General features: G+C 34.1%; 1 protein-coding gene and 1 long non-coding RNA gene across 3 annotated transcripts in view; one reads left to right on the forward strand and one right to left on the reverse strand.

Annotated features, from left to right (window-relative positions):
- LOC148235637 (uncharacterized) overlaps positions 1-14167 on the reverse strand; it is a 149350-nt gene that overhangs the window by 47436 nt on the left and 87747 nt on the right. The window lies entirely within an intron of this gene.
- Positions 1140-7080, forward strand: LOC148235638 (uncharacterized). Its single transcript, XR_015809369.1, has 2 exons — positions 1140-2855; positions 2956-7080. It is a non-coding gene; the product is annotated as an uncharacterized LOC148235638 (long non-coding RNA).

Raw genomic sequence — 14167 nt, forward strand, 5'->3', positions numbered from 1 at the left:
ATATACTTATTATCATTACATACTTTTCAATGAACATATACATTCATAACTATTTTTCGTGTATTGCTGCGAGCGTTAAGAATAGAACGGACCATTTTTATCTGAATTTTACAACCTCAAGTAATTGCGAAAGTAGAATAATAAACCTCTAGAAAACTAGAAATTTTAACCTCACTCCAAACACACAAGAATTTTGCACAAAGCCATGCATATAAGCCATCCATTATCAGCAATTACCACAACAAGAAAACTCTTTTTTTCACAAGTTTTGTAAAACATGCATAGAAACTACGTTATTATCGTTGTATTTATGGTATGATCGCCCACAAATAGCCACCTGGAAGTTACGCTTTCACTATGGGGTGTACCGGAGGCAGAGTTAATACTTGTTCTGGTTCATACATATTAAAAAACAAATATTGTTGACTTTATAATAGTCGAATTTAAAAACTTGCTGCTGCTCCAGTGTGTCAGTGATAGAAACATTTTTTTTGTTGTGTAAAATATACTGATAGGCAGGAATTCTAACCACCGTATCTAATGAGCATATTATTAATTCAAAAATCACATTTTATCAAAATACAAAATTTCAATATAAATAATTTAACAAAAACAATTACCTGTGGAGGGCATGCTCTATCAGCTAACGTAATTGAATACCACTGTATTTAATATTTAACCAATTGCTGCTAAAAATAAATCCCACTCATAAAATTTCATTTAAATATAATTATAAATGGTAGCATATCTAGCTAGGTTTAGAAACACATTGGCGTAGCTATGGGAGCGGACCGCCCAGTGCGGTAATTTCTTGGGAGCGGCATTTTCGCGATGGAATGACCGTTCGTATAGTGTGATTCAAAAATATATATTCACGAAGAGCTGTGAAAGCAATGAACAACAAACAGTTTAACAAATGCTCTAAGTCAAAGAAAAAAGTCGAAGTTACGCCAGATGTTCATCATTGTTTATTCGTGTCGAGCGCGTGCTAAAATATATTATATGCAACCATTACTTAAAAACCTTAATAAGACCATTAGTTAAAAACCTTAATAAGCCCATTAGTTAAAAACCTTAATAAGAAAACATCAAATATTTAAAAAAAAAAAGTGCTAGCTAATTTAATAAGAAACAAAAAGTTTTTTTTTTCTTACTTTTTTTTGCCCTAAAAAATAAATAAATAAAAGTAAGAACAAATTAATAGATACCCAGGTAAATGGCTTTGGCCAGGAACTGGAAAAAATAAATATTAGACACTGTATATTATATGCTTATTAAAAAAAACATAATTTTATAAGCATATATGTGAAGTGTATGCAGCGTAGCCCAGGAATGTTTTGGCATATTAAAGACATGCATTAAGTTGTAGATTTATAGGAAGGTCAGATTTTATATAAGGGTAAAGTTAAGGATCGCCCCGTGCGTTACAAAGACTTGCCAATTCTACAATTCAATAATAGTTTAACTAATTTTAATATGATAAAGTCTTCTAATGTTAGATATAGAAAAAGCTTTCGAGACGAGATGAAATGAAGTATACATTTTTATTGTATATCAGTATAAATTATACATTTGAGTGCAATGTAGTATATTATCCTTTTGAAAGTTTTTATTTTGTAACATTAGATATATGCTAGCAAAAGTTGTTATAGGGTAGAGTACACAGTATTTACCAAATTTATATATATTTTAATTAAAAACAGGCTTGCGCCATCTAGTTCCGCTACATGGCGCAATTATAAAAAACTCCCAGACTGCTTTATATTAAATTCATATTTTTTCAAGTTTTTTTGTACATTTTGTATCTAACTTATTAATACACACTGTTAAAATTACATAATTTTATCAAAATTGCATTTAAAAAACACCATTGTAGCAAAATCTACAATACGATGAAAAAGCAATAGTATCTCTCTAATGATCTATTATCTATCAATCAAAGCTCCTTAGTTTTCCCAATTGGTTAGATTAAACGTCGAGATAACTCAACAGAACCGACCCAAACCCGCAAATTACCTGCGTAATCCTAACCACATACAGACAAGCGCGCAGATGAAGATACCTGCGAAAAGGCACACGAAAAAACAGACTTTTAGCAGCTGACGAAACATATTGTATCCCAAAGTAAGATTAAATATGCATTACAATTTATCAGCTTCCTCCGTACGTTGCATATATTTTCATTAGGCAACAATCGCGCATGGCATCAATTGCCCTCGGATTGAGCACGTCCCCCGCATAATTCACAAGATTATTATTACACATAAAATTAATTTGAACTTCCTCATCAGACAATCGCATTCCATGATCTATTACAGTCCATTAAAAAAAGTTTTACATCGTGAACAAAGCGAGCAGTTAGCGGTTGCACCACACGAGGCGCGGATTGAATTTTAAAATTTGACAGCGAATAAAAAAATCACGCACACTTTCTAACGTAACGTCAGTCAGTGTTGTTTTATTAAATCGTCACGAAGTGATTTTTTCATCTGAAATCAACACACTCGGTTAAAAAAAACGTTCTAATTTCAAACAAAATCGTGGTACAATTCAGATGCTCGCATGAAATTTGAATCAGTACAAAATACGTTAGCGGTGACGCTAATTAACCAGAACAACGATTGTGATTAATTGTTTTCAATGGAACGTTTAACCGACGTTCGCATCGAATCAAAAACGTTTGACAAATAACCTCCGCAAATTGGTTCAAATTTAATCGATTCAAAAGATTTTTTCGTTCATCGAATAATATTAATGAAGTGTTTATCAAACTATAGATGTAACCAATTGAAAGTTTCATAGGCATTTCACGAATACTATTATTAAAATATATTCTTGCATTTTTTTATGATTAAGTGCATATGTGGTAATAATTTACAATATATTTTAACATGTAAATCCTCTTCAGTTGCACGTTAGTCTCGGTTATGTAAAGACAAATCCAAAATCATGGAGAGATCTAAACAAATGTCGATCACAGTAAAAGCTTAAATAATAGCATATTTCAAAGAAAAGGTTTAAATTCTAAAGATAGCGCGAAGAGTGGGGTTTAGTGGTTCTGCTATTCAAAAATTTATTTTAAATTATGGCGAAGCAGGAATTCTAGAGAGGGTGCAAGGGGGTGGTCTGAAGTGTACGACGCCTGTTCGAGAAGTCCGCAGAATAAAGGATATCATAAAAATATATTGATTCAAAACTGCTGCTGAAATACAAACAGAGTTGCAATCTACTTCAAACTCGAATATTTCGAGACGGACAGTGAATAGACATTTGGTTGAAGCTGGAAACCCAGCAAAAAAAACACTATTTACTGAGAAAATGAAAAAGCCTTGATTGAGCAAAAGCTCATCGCCATTGGACCGTCGAAGATTGGAGAAAAGTGACTTTCTCTCACGAATCCAAATTAAATCTGTTTGGAGCAGATGGTAAGCGACTGTGCGCCGTATAAAACGCGAAAGATTTCATCCCTTATGCATTAATTAATCGATTCATCAAGCACTCATCCTATGTGGGTGCATGACAGCTTATGGATTGGGCTCTGTAAATTTCGTCCAGGGCAATTGAAAATTTACAGAACAATTAAGAAAAAAATTATCCAAGCTGAAAAAGCATGTCATGGAAGTGTGGGAAGAGGAGATCGGTCTTAAACTAATTGAAAATTTGTATTTATCGATGCCAGGCTGAATACAAGAATTTATTAAAAATAAAGTGAAATTATGTCAAAATAATTTTTAGATGTTATAAGTACACTCATACCTCGCTATACGGCCGCTCTTTATACGGCCTTTCGCTATAACGGCCCTCTTAAATTAAGGCACGTTTCCGATTTATGGCCTAAAATTTTCGCTATAACGGCAAGAAAAGAAGTGAAAAATATTTTCGAGACAATAACCTAAGCAACAAGGCTTTGCTAATTTTGGATAATGCACCAGGGCATTCTACTAATTTATCCGAACTATCTGAAGATGTCATGATTGAGTACCTTACGAAAAATACAACAGCTATGATCCAACCAATGGATCAGGGTGCAATAGCCACTTTTAAGGCATATTACCTATGCCGAACTTTCCGACAAATTATAAGGGAAACCGATGGTAAATCTTCAATTAAAACATTTTGGAAAACTATAACATCAAGGATGCTGTTGACAGCATCAGTGAATCATGGAAGGAATTAAAATTAACAACAATGAACCATGTTTGGAAAAAAATATGGCCAGAATGTGTAAAAAGTACTGATGCAGAAGTTAATTGCCTTCCTGAAATTTGGCAAAACATTTTGGATCTAGCACATGATCTCGGCTTTGAAGGTTTGAACGAACGTGATGTGCTTGATCAACTTGAAGCTGATAGGGAACCCCTTTCATATGAGGAACTCATTCAGTTGCAAGCAGAAACGGTATTTGATGAAGAGACAGAGCCTGTTGTATCCAAACAGCTAACATCAAAAAATTTGTCGAAAGCTTTTTTCCTATTTCGAACAAGGAATAAACATCCTCCTTGAAAACGATCCTGACGTCTAACGTAGCGCTAAAGTTTCTCGAGGAATTAACTCAGCCATTAGCTGTTATAAATCACTGAAGAACGAAATAGACAAGAAGGCAAGACAAACAACGTTGGACAATTTTTTTAAGCCAGGCCCATCCTTACCAGCGAAAAATGGTGACGACAGTAATCTGCAGGTTACCATTTCTTCATCGTCTTCAGATTAAAGCCATTTTTAAAAAAAATATGTATGTATAAATACATATATTTTATGTAACATGAAGTTGTTTCATTTTTGTTTATGGATTATTGTTGGTTTTTGGAGTCTGTTATTATTTTATGTACAAATGTATTATATGTACTTGTTATGTATGTATTTTTGATTTAAATGAAATAAAAAGATAAATGCATTTTAAATGATAAACTATGTTACATATTTAACATATTTGGAACCGATCCCATTGAATTTGTAAAAATTTGTATTAGAATAATTGATTCGTTATACGGCTTTTCGCTTTGCGGCCAAGTTTCGTGGAACGTATCTAGGCCGTAAAGCGAGGTATGGGTGTATTTTATTTACAAGCTTTTAATTTTTAAATGTCCTCGATATTGCTTTCTATGAATAAAACCAAAAAAAGTCGCGCGCACGTGTTAAGTTGGAGGCTCGCCATTATGCACTTGCTGGGACGACAAAAAAATACACCTTTCCCAGAATTGATGCAATTATACCTTCCTAATTTTACAATACCCATATTTTTTAACAGTATTAACGGAAAACGAAAGTTAACAATTATAATAATGCATCAAAGTTGATAAAATAATCAAAATACGTATAAGAACCGCCATGTCAACTTTCAATTGGCCACAGCTGTAATTGTGAATTGATACATAAATATCACATATAAAATAAATCAGAGTTTGTCTGAAGAAATGTCTTTCAATAGGAAGTACAAAAATGTAATTACGTGAACCGAGTTCCATACAGATTTATTATATACAAATCCCTATCTCGGGTTTGGGAGTGTATAGACACGGAAAAGCGCGCTCTATTGACACAAATATTTTTTAATTACGAACGCGCTATTAATTTCTACCCTCGCGGGATTAATATAAATTTCACGGCTGACAACGCTGTGGAATTCGTTCGAAACGCGAGACCCACCTTTATCGGCGGACACAATGAATGCAATAAATAAAATAAATAACGCCACGTCGATCGATAGCAATCGATCGATTAACTTTATTATTACTTGCGACAAATAAATAAATTGAAAAAATCATCATCGCCCGGGCCATATGGGCCAGAGAGCGGCGGTCGCTCTGCGCCTCCTATGTGTACCTGAGTCATCCGATAAAAAAATCTCGGGGCCCGAGAACTGACCCGATAATCAATCTTTTATTCGTGAGGGAAAAAACTCGTGATACTCGCATTCCCGTCTCACTAATTTCCCACTGAAGCCCATATTCAACGGTCGGTAATTTGATCTCTAAAAATCGGGTTTTGTTAAGGATGCCAGAGCCAGCGCCCTTTCACGATCGGAGAATATCGTTTAATTAGAACGACGATATCGAGAGCGGTGGAATGCAGGGCGAAAATCATATCTATAGATCGAGAAGATGAATTATTAAGAGCTGCGATCACTTTTAAATGCTTTTAATACAATAATCCAGCGCAATGATAATAGCCGTGTGCGGTCGGCGGACCGCAGCTTGACCGCATCTGACACATTTTTTTATTAATATTTATTGTATTGTTTAAGAATGCTATTCTGTTCAAAAATGGGCGGAAATTCCTCTTAAAACCACAAGTATTCTTTATGAAGATATTATTCGCGGTAGGTAAAGCTTGATTAAAGTGCAAGTTAAATTTTTTTAATTAGTATTAGCAAACGCGCTGACTCTGACGCAATATGTTTTGATACAATGTACACATAAATTGCAAAAAAAAATCTGGCTAAATCGCTAACAAAATTTATTTTCGATCAATAGCGGCGTGTTGTCGTTTAATACAGTTTCACAGTATCTAATCTAATCTATAAATTTAGCAGTTAAATGCCAAACTATGTTTGATGGATGTATATTGACTTAACTTATCAAAGATAAGGTTATATATTTTTAAGGGTGACCGATAGAATTACTTATACGGAAACGAAATCTTGAATTGCTACTAATTCTATTTCTTCAGCTACCGTTTCAAGTATTACTAATTGTGAAATTGTAAAACCATAAGTCCATTTCAAATGGATTAATAAAGAGTGAAATAGTATGATTCAAATTATTTAGATTTTTACTAGCTCGCTACTGTGAAGCCGCATGCGGCTCTCGAGCCGCAATTTGGCTATGTGTGGTTTATGAGATGTTATTACACGCATTGCGCGTATTATTTAAAAAGATTTCTTTGCCCAGTCGTGCATTCCAGGCATTCGTTACTGCAAATTTATAATCCCACTGATGAACAGTTTGTTTTGCAACTCATAGCCAACACGCGCCGTTATTTCTCGGTCCATCGGCTAACGCTATTAGTTTAAAATTATTGTACACGATTGAGCCAAAGCTAAAAAACGCACATAAAACATAATTAAATCGAATCGACAACGAATCGAATCGGTTTCGTTTTTGGACCGAGCAACAAAAACCAGAATTACGGAAATAAAGCGCGCGATTCAATATTTTATTTACGTACACACAGAGCGTGGATTTGACCCATCAGTGGGTCAACGATCCGCCGCGTTTTTTCTCTCCAGATCTTCGTAATCTGGTGTGTTGCGCCGTGTTTCCGCAGCATTCGCCGCGCTTCTATCCACAAAATAGAGACGCCGCTCTTTCTTCTGGGAAAGCGAGGAGGCTTCGAAAAAAGCCAAACACGCGAGGTATGCCCGTCCGAGGGACGGAGACCCCCGCTGGTCGGAGGGTCCGATACACGGCCAGACGGTCCCTGCGGACGCCGAAACTGCGAGCGATATGACCCCGTCGCGCAATAAACATCTCCGCTTGGGGGAAAACAACGACACGATCCGTCGTTCGTTTGTTCAATATCGGATTGCACTGGAAACGAATGACGGAGAGGTTGAGAAGAAAAAAACGGCACGTAAATAAAACGCAAAAACGGCGCTGAGGAATCGTGTTGCGGTTCTTGTTAATCACATCTCGACCGAAAAACAGACGTGCCGCTGTGCCAATCGACAGATCGGAAGCAATTACCAATACAAAAACGGAAAATAATGAACCTCAAATTAGCGACCAGAAATATGTTCCTGGGCGAGTTTCCGCGAACCTATCAAATCACATATTGTGTATCGAAAATAGCATTATCTATTCACAATAAATCTGTTAATTGAAACGATTCCATGAAAAGTTTTTTTCATCCATGTCCTTTACGCTTTCTCTGATACTTCGAGAATTACATATAAGGTAAGGTATTGAAGCGACGGGATTATCTGCGGGCTCACATAGACTTAGCGGAATTATCGCGGCGTTTACTCTGGGAAACCTTGATCGTGAAACAACCTAGTATTATTCTTCAGGCTTAATTGCCAATCAAATCACTAAACGAAAACGCGGCAATCGATAGGAAATTAAACGGATAAAATTAAAACTTCCTTTGTATTAATTGCGTTTATATTTAATACCACCGCATAGTGTATGTTGTTGTTGTGTATACATTAACATATACACACATAAGTGTGTATTACTTTAATTGTGATAGGGGAACGGGAAGGGCTGAAAGCCGGAGGTTTACCTAAAACTCTAAATACCCCGGTGTCGGCTTTGCTTAAAATAATAGCAATAAATCTAATAATACACTTTGTATGAGTATAGGGTTTAATAATACCTATGTTACGTAATACATTTACCAACGACGCGGTATGAATGTTTATTTTTAACGCGTATGCCTTGAAGATTTTATAACCAGAATATAATATCTTGTACAATAATTAAGTGGTGATATATAATATGATAATCTAAAAACGTATTTTTAACACGTGTATCAAATCATAAATAGTTTGATATCCTGTGATGTACACCGAGTATACATATCATCTTATTATGTGAATATCTCAATAAACATGCCGAATAAAAAGTTCATATTTTTTATGTATTCCTTTGATATTAAATTAGATAATTACAATATAAATATAAATATTCTGGTAAATAGGCATCAATTACGCGTTGCGTACAGAAATTATTTTAGTACAATTATCTGATTCTCAAACTTAATTGACTCATCGCCCACTTTTCAACGAAAATTTTTTTCATCGCCCACTTCTCTACTCTATTTCTATCTCATTTAATAATAAATTGTAAACGTAGCAATGCCCTTATATATTTTTTAATTTTACCGAAATATTTATGTAGCTTGTGTATTTTTAAAATATCAAATAGCGAGTTTGCAAATAAATTATTTTATAAAATTTTATAAGATTTTCACTAATATCAAAACAGAATTTTTTTGCAAATATTAATTTAAAATGCTAATTTGCATTAAATATACCTTTCCTACATAAAAAATAATAAATATTATTTATAAAAATAGTATTCGAAATTTAAAAAATCTTAATCGTTTAGACCTAACCCATAGGTATTTACATTATTATAAGTATAAAATGCTTCAATTTTTTTTGCCCCCCAAATTCCACCAAAGAAATTAGTCCATCGGCCATTTTGAGAGCCTATGCTCTAAATGGTACAATGAGGAAATAATCAAAGTATAACTAACACATGTATATGGTAGCTTGTTTTGATTTACACAATATATGCTACGACAAAAAGGGCAGTTTTGCTATTAACATGAAGCGGAAGTAAAGCTGAAATAATTTTGTTCTAGAACGAATCAAAAGGTGCGGTCGATACAGGCGATCTTTTATAAATTTATGGATTAGAAAATAAACGGCAAAAGTCAACGTAAATATTTTATAAAAGTTTAGTTTTAAATTAACCAAGCCTAATAAGCGAAAGTGTAAAAATTCATTAAAAGTGGAGAGATACAATAACGCCGTACATGTACGGTGGTAAATCTTTCACTGTTTTAAGGTACCCCAGATATATATTTATCAGTGGCGTGCCGTCCATAGATGCGGTAGATTCAAAACGCCACTAGCATGAACGGTTGATGGCGAGCGACTCAGCCGATCACGTGATCAACGGTGCATGCTGGTGGCATTTTGAATCGATCTCATTTATGGACGGCACGCCACTGATATTTATACATAAAAAAACATTCAATTTGAATTAATGTAAACGAGACGAACGATACGTGTGTAAATATGTATTTATTTATTGAATGATAAGAATCGGACCAGCTCCTCATAGCTGACATTGAACAGATGAACGTACCATGATAGCGTATTAAGAAGCTGAAAGTCTACTATTTCAAAACCCGTAGATAGAAATTCTAGTATAAGTATAACTTGCTACAAGATACAGCGAAACATAATCCAAAGCTTTTAATAAAAAGGCATGGGATAGAGGAAAGGATAACCGACTCTCACTTCCTCTTGAACGTAATTCCGAGGTCGTAAATAGAAAGTTTAATTTGAATTAATGTAAATTATAAATTCTATCGAAAATAATACCAATAAATTTAGGAGTACGAAATAAATTAATATAATGAAAAATATTGAAAGCCGAATAATATGTAATAAATATGTAAAATAAATCAAAGCAATTGAGAATCACTGATTTTTTTCTATAATTTACTATAAATGTATTATAAGATAATAATAAATAAATAACTCACTCGTGGGTGTATACTAACAAATTAACAAATTTTAATATCACGATTTTTTACATGTACAGTCGGCCCTCGACTTTCGCACAATTCGCTATTTCGCACATTTAAAAAAAAAAACATTTTTTTTTTAATTTTTTTTTTTTTAAAAAAACGTTCTGATAGCGGTGAATCTTTTGCATAAATCGGACGTTCGTATGATACAAACAGGTCTACGATATTAAAGAATACGTTCAAAATTGTGGAAAATAAAGATATATTTCCACAATATTTAATGATATGTTTCCAAAAAAACACAGCCAAAAAAAACATGGATGAAATGGAAAATCTTTGTCATCGTAGATCGATGACCAACATCAAATATATGTCCCTCTGAGTATTTCAATTATTCAAGCAAAAGCTCTTAGTTTGCACAAAGATTGGAAGGATAGATTAAAAAAATATTTTAACGCGGTTTTTCAAGCAAGTAACGGTTGGTTTTACAATTTTAAAGTGAGATATTCTTTTCATAATATTAAATTTACTGGAGAATCGGCTGATGCGGATAAAGATGCCGCAAAAGAATTTATTTCCTAATTATCCAAAATTATTGAAGATGTAGAATATTCCTCTAGCCAAATATTTAATGTAGATGAGACATGTTTATTTTGGAAAACTCTTTAACAATGAAAAATATGAATGAAGACTTCATACACCTTGACAATTTTTTAAATATTATGGAAGATTGTGATCCCAATGGAAAACGCATATCTTAAGTGCGTGAGGCGATCAATAAAAACATAGCATGTTATAAAATACTATATGAAGAAAAGAAAAAGAATAGTGGAAAACAGTTAACTCTTGATAACTTTTCAAAGGAAACACCCGCAAACCCCACTTAAACGTGTCTCTTAAACGCCTCTTAAACATCTTATATTTACTTGATAAATAAATGTTTTAAAATACACACAATTTCAATTGTTTTTACTTTCCTCGACTTTCGTACATTCAACATTCGCACACATTTTCAGGAACCAATTATGTTCGAAAGTCGAGGGCCGCCTGTATACTGAGTGTACATCACCAGCACTATTAATACCGTTTTTAATTTATTGTAGAATATTTAATGACTCAAAATAATTAGCCGATTGAACCGCAGCACAGTGCGGTATGAATCAATTTGTCGGTTTTACAACGCGATGCTTTCGCTCAATCGGCAAACAAATTAAGACCGAATCGGGTTCGATGCAAACATCGTAAAAGTGAATACATATGTTATGCGTCGGTCCACACACAAAGAGAATTAATTTCCCGGCACTGAAATAATTCATTTTAAAGACCTGTAATATAAAGCCGAGCGAGCGGAGAAAATTAGCCAAGAGAGTCTCTTGTATAGAGTAAGAAAATGTGCCGAAATAATGAATACACAACGACGTGAAAGGCCCGCACGAACCCTTTGTTTAGTTGTGATTGAATCTCGCGGAGGCTTTTGTTGGTGCACACACATACACACATTGTGGGAGGTGTGCGGCCAATGGCGTTCGCAGGACCTCTCCTTCGCCCGGACCCTTTGTTAATTGGCTCCCTCGAATACACACAAAGTTATGTAAGAGAGTCGGTCGCCCACGCAAGAAATAATAATTTCAATAACTGCGTTAATTGCAACTCAGTATCATATTAATGTATGTTCAAAGTGGCGGTTGAACGCAATCGACTCGCATGTACATACATACCCTCGGGCGCGTGTTTATTCAAACACGGAAAATTCAAAAACTGAGCCTTTCGCAGAATTTTTTATCGGCAACAGACACGTGTAAATAAATGAAACGAACATTTCATCGCTACGGATAAAGTAAAAATATGGAGATAAAAAAAAACAATGCCAGATAACGTTGGCATTACAAAGTGAAATCCTTTTGACTTTTAATTTGTATGTGTATTTAAAAATGTATGTAAACATCGCGAAGCGTTTAGGAATTCGGATGCTATTTTACAATGGCATAGCATTGAATTGAAATGCGTCCGAAAAGGAACCATAATCCAAGATACGAATAGCGCCGCTTCTCAAACGATCGAATGGAAAAAATGCTATAAAACGCTTATGCAAAAACCAGTATATTCATTAATATTCATAGTGTCTTTAATGCTGAATTAGCAATTTTACAACTGATCGGTTTGTTTCGATATGAAACGTAATGTGTTTTTTGCGTACAAAAAATACGCACGTGAGTAATAAAAAAATGTAGTGGGTGCGCTTTTGACACGATTTAATGACGCTACTTTATGTTAAACTAATCAAAGGCGTATACAGGTGGCACATTTAGAATTACATTATTTTAAACAGCGAAGGGTCAAAGATCAAGAGAACGAGGGGGGGCGTAAAATTAAAACAGCAAGTCAGATTTTGTGTGATTAAAAATATGTATGAAAACATATTTAAATTAATCGCGTTCAAGTAACTATATAAACATAATGAAATAAAATGATGTACAACGAATATAATATCAAATATCGGGCATTATTATTTTAAGTTTCAGACTCTCGGTTGACTGTAACAATATTTTGAATTCATAAGAAATACTTTTAAAGCTGATTTACTTAAACTTTTCCCAATTTTGCTCGTAGCTATTCAAATACATAAAGCCAGGTTTGACGGAAAATGTAAAATGCTAAAATATCAATACAGATATAGTATATATTTGTATAAAATAGAAACCTTTCATGTATTTTATATCAATAAAAATATTTTAAATAATGTTAAAAATTAGTTTCATTATCATAGTACAAATCCTGATTTTTTTCTACGAGACCATGTTTCCGGTCTGAGAAAAAAAAACAAATTAAAAATAATTGGGAAGCACCGAATTCGTACAAATAAACGATCTACGAGATGCACAAAAACTCAGGTAAGCGGACATAGTTGCACGTGCGAAATTTTCAAGGCGAGCGAGACTCGAGGGAGTCTGGGCTCTTTTGTAGTGAAGCACACGCAGACGGTCGTTCACATAGCCGAGGCGAGTTAGCTCGGCTCTGGTTGCGGCCCTGCTGCTCTCCCCGGATAACAGTAAACGATAGACATTCTTCGACAAGGCCGTGCACAGCTGGTGTCGTCGTGCAACAACCGACGACGATGACGAGACGAGTCATCTCACAAAATAAAAAAAATAACGCCTACTTCGTATGCGTACCACATCTACGCACTCTTTCTTACCTATGCGAGTACATCGGGGATTCCGTAAACCAGGGAGCCATTTTATAATAGTTACGCATCGTTGAATATAAATGGGAATATTGTATGGGATAAATAAAAAAAACATCCTAATAATAATTGGACTTTAAGTTTTAATTATTATTAAAACTTCTGAATCAGACTTGTGGTAGAAAGTAACTGTATGTTTGAATCATTCCAGCAATCAACGATTACATAAAAACTTCCAAAGAGATTTTCGTTGAACATTTAATGATTCTTAAAGTCTATATACATAATTGCATACATATATATACTTTGCTAATAATTGCTATTGTCATTTAGAACATTATTTTGACTAATATGTTCCGTTAATTAGAATATTTCATTGAGGTTAATTTGTACCCTGTTCCGGCTTACTGCATCAGTTTTTTGTTCGGTGAGAATGTTTTAGCAATAAATTATTTTATATAAGAAAAAATATTTTTCTTCTTCTTTAATTGATATTTAAGTTTAATGCATGGTAGAAGTACGCTCGGGAGAAGGATGCCGGTTTGTTATTGTGTGCGTGTACATGTATATGAGAGGGAGAAGCGATGTAGCGTGTACTTCCTTGTCTCGTTTTCTCTTTTAGCGAAAGCGACTAAAGTCACCCAATTGATTTTTTTATCTCTACGCAAAAATCAGTAAAAAAAATGCTTTTCAAGAAAAAACTTTTTTTTGTGAATAAACATAAAATATCATTTTAAATGAATAAAAATTAAAAAATCAGAACATTTAAACACAGTA

This window comes from Plectrocnemia conspersa, unplaced genomic scaffold, assembly GCF_051122295.1.
Source record: "Plectrocnemia conspersa isolate PC_06_02 unplaced genomic scaffold, ASM5112229v1 ptg000004l, whole genome shotgun sequence".
NCBI lineage: Eukaryota > Metazoa > Arthropoda > Insecta > Trichoptera > Polycentropodidae > Plectrocnemia > Plectrocnemia conspersa.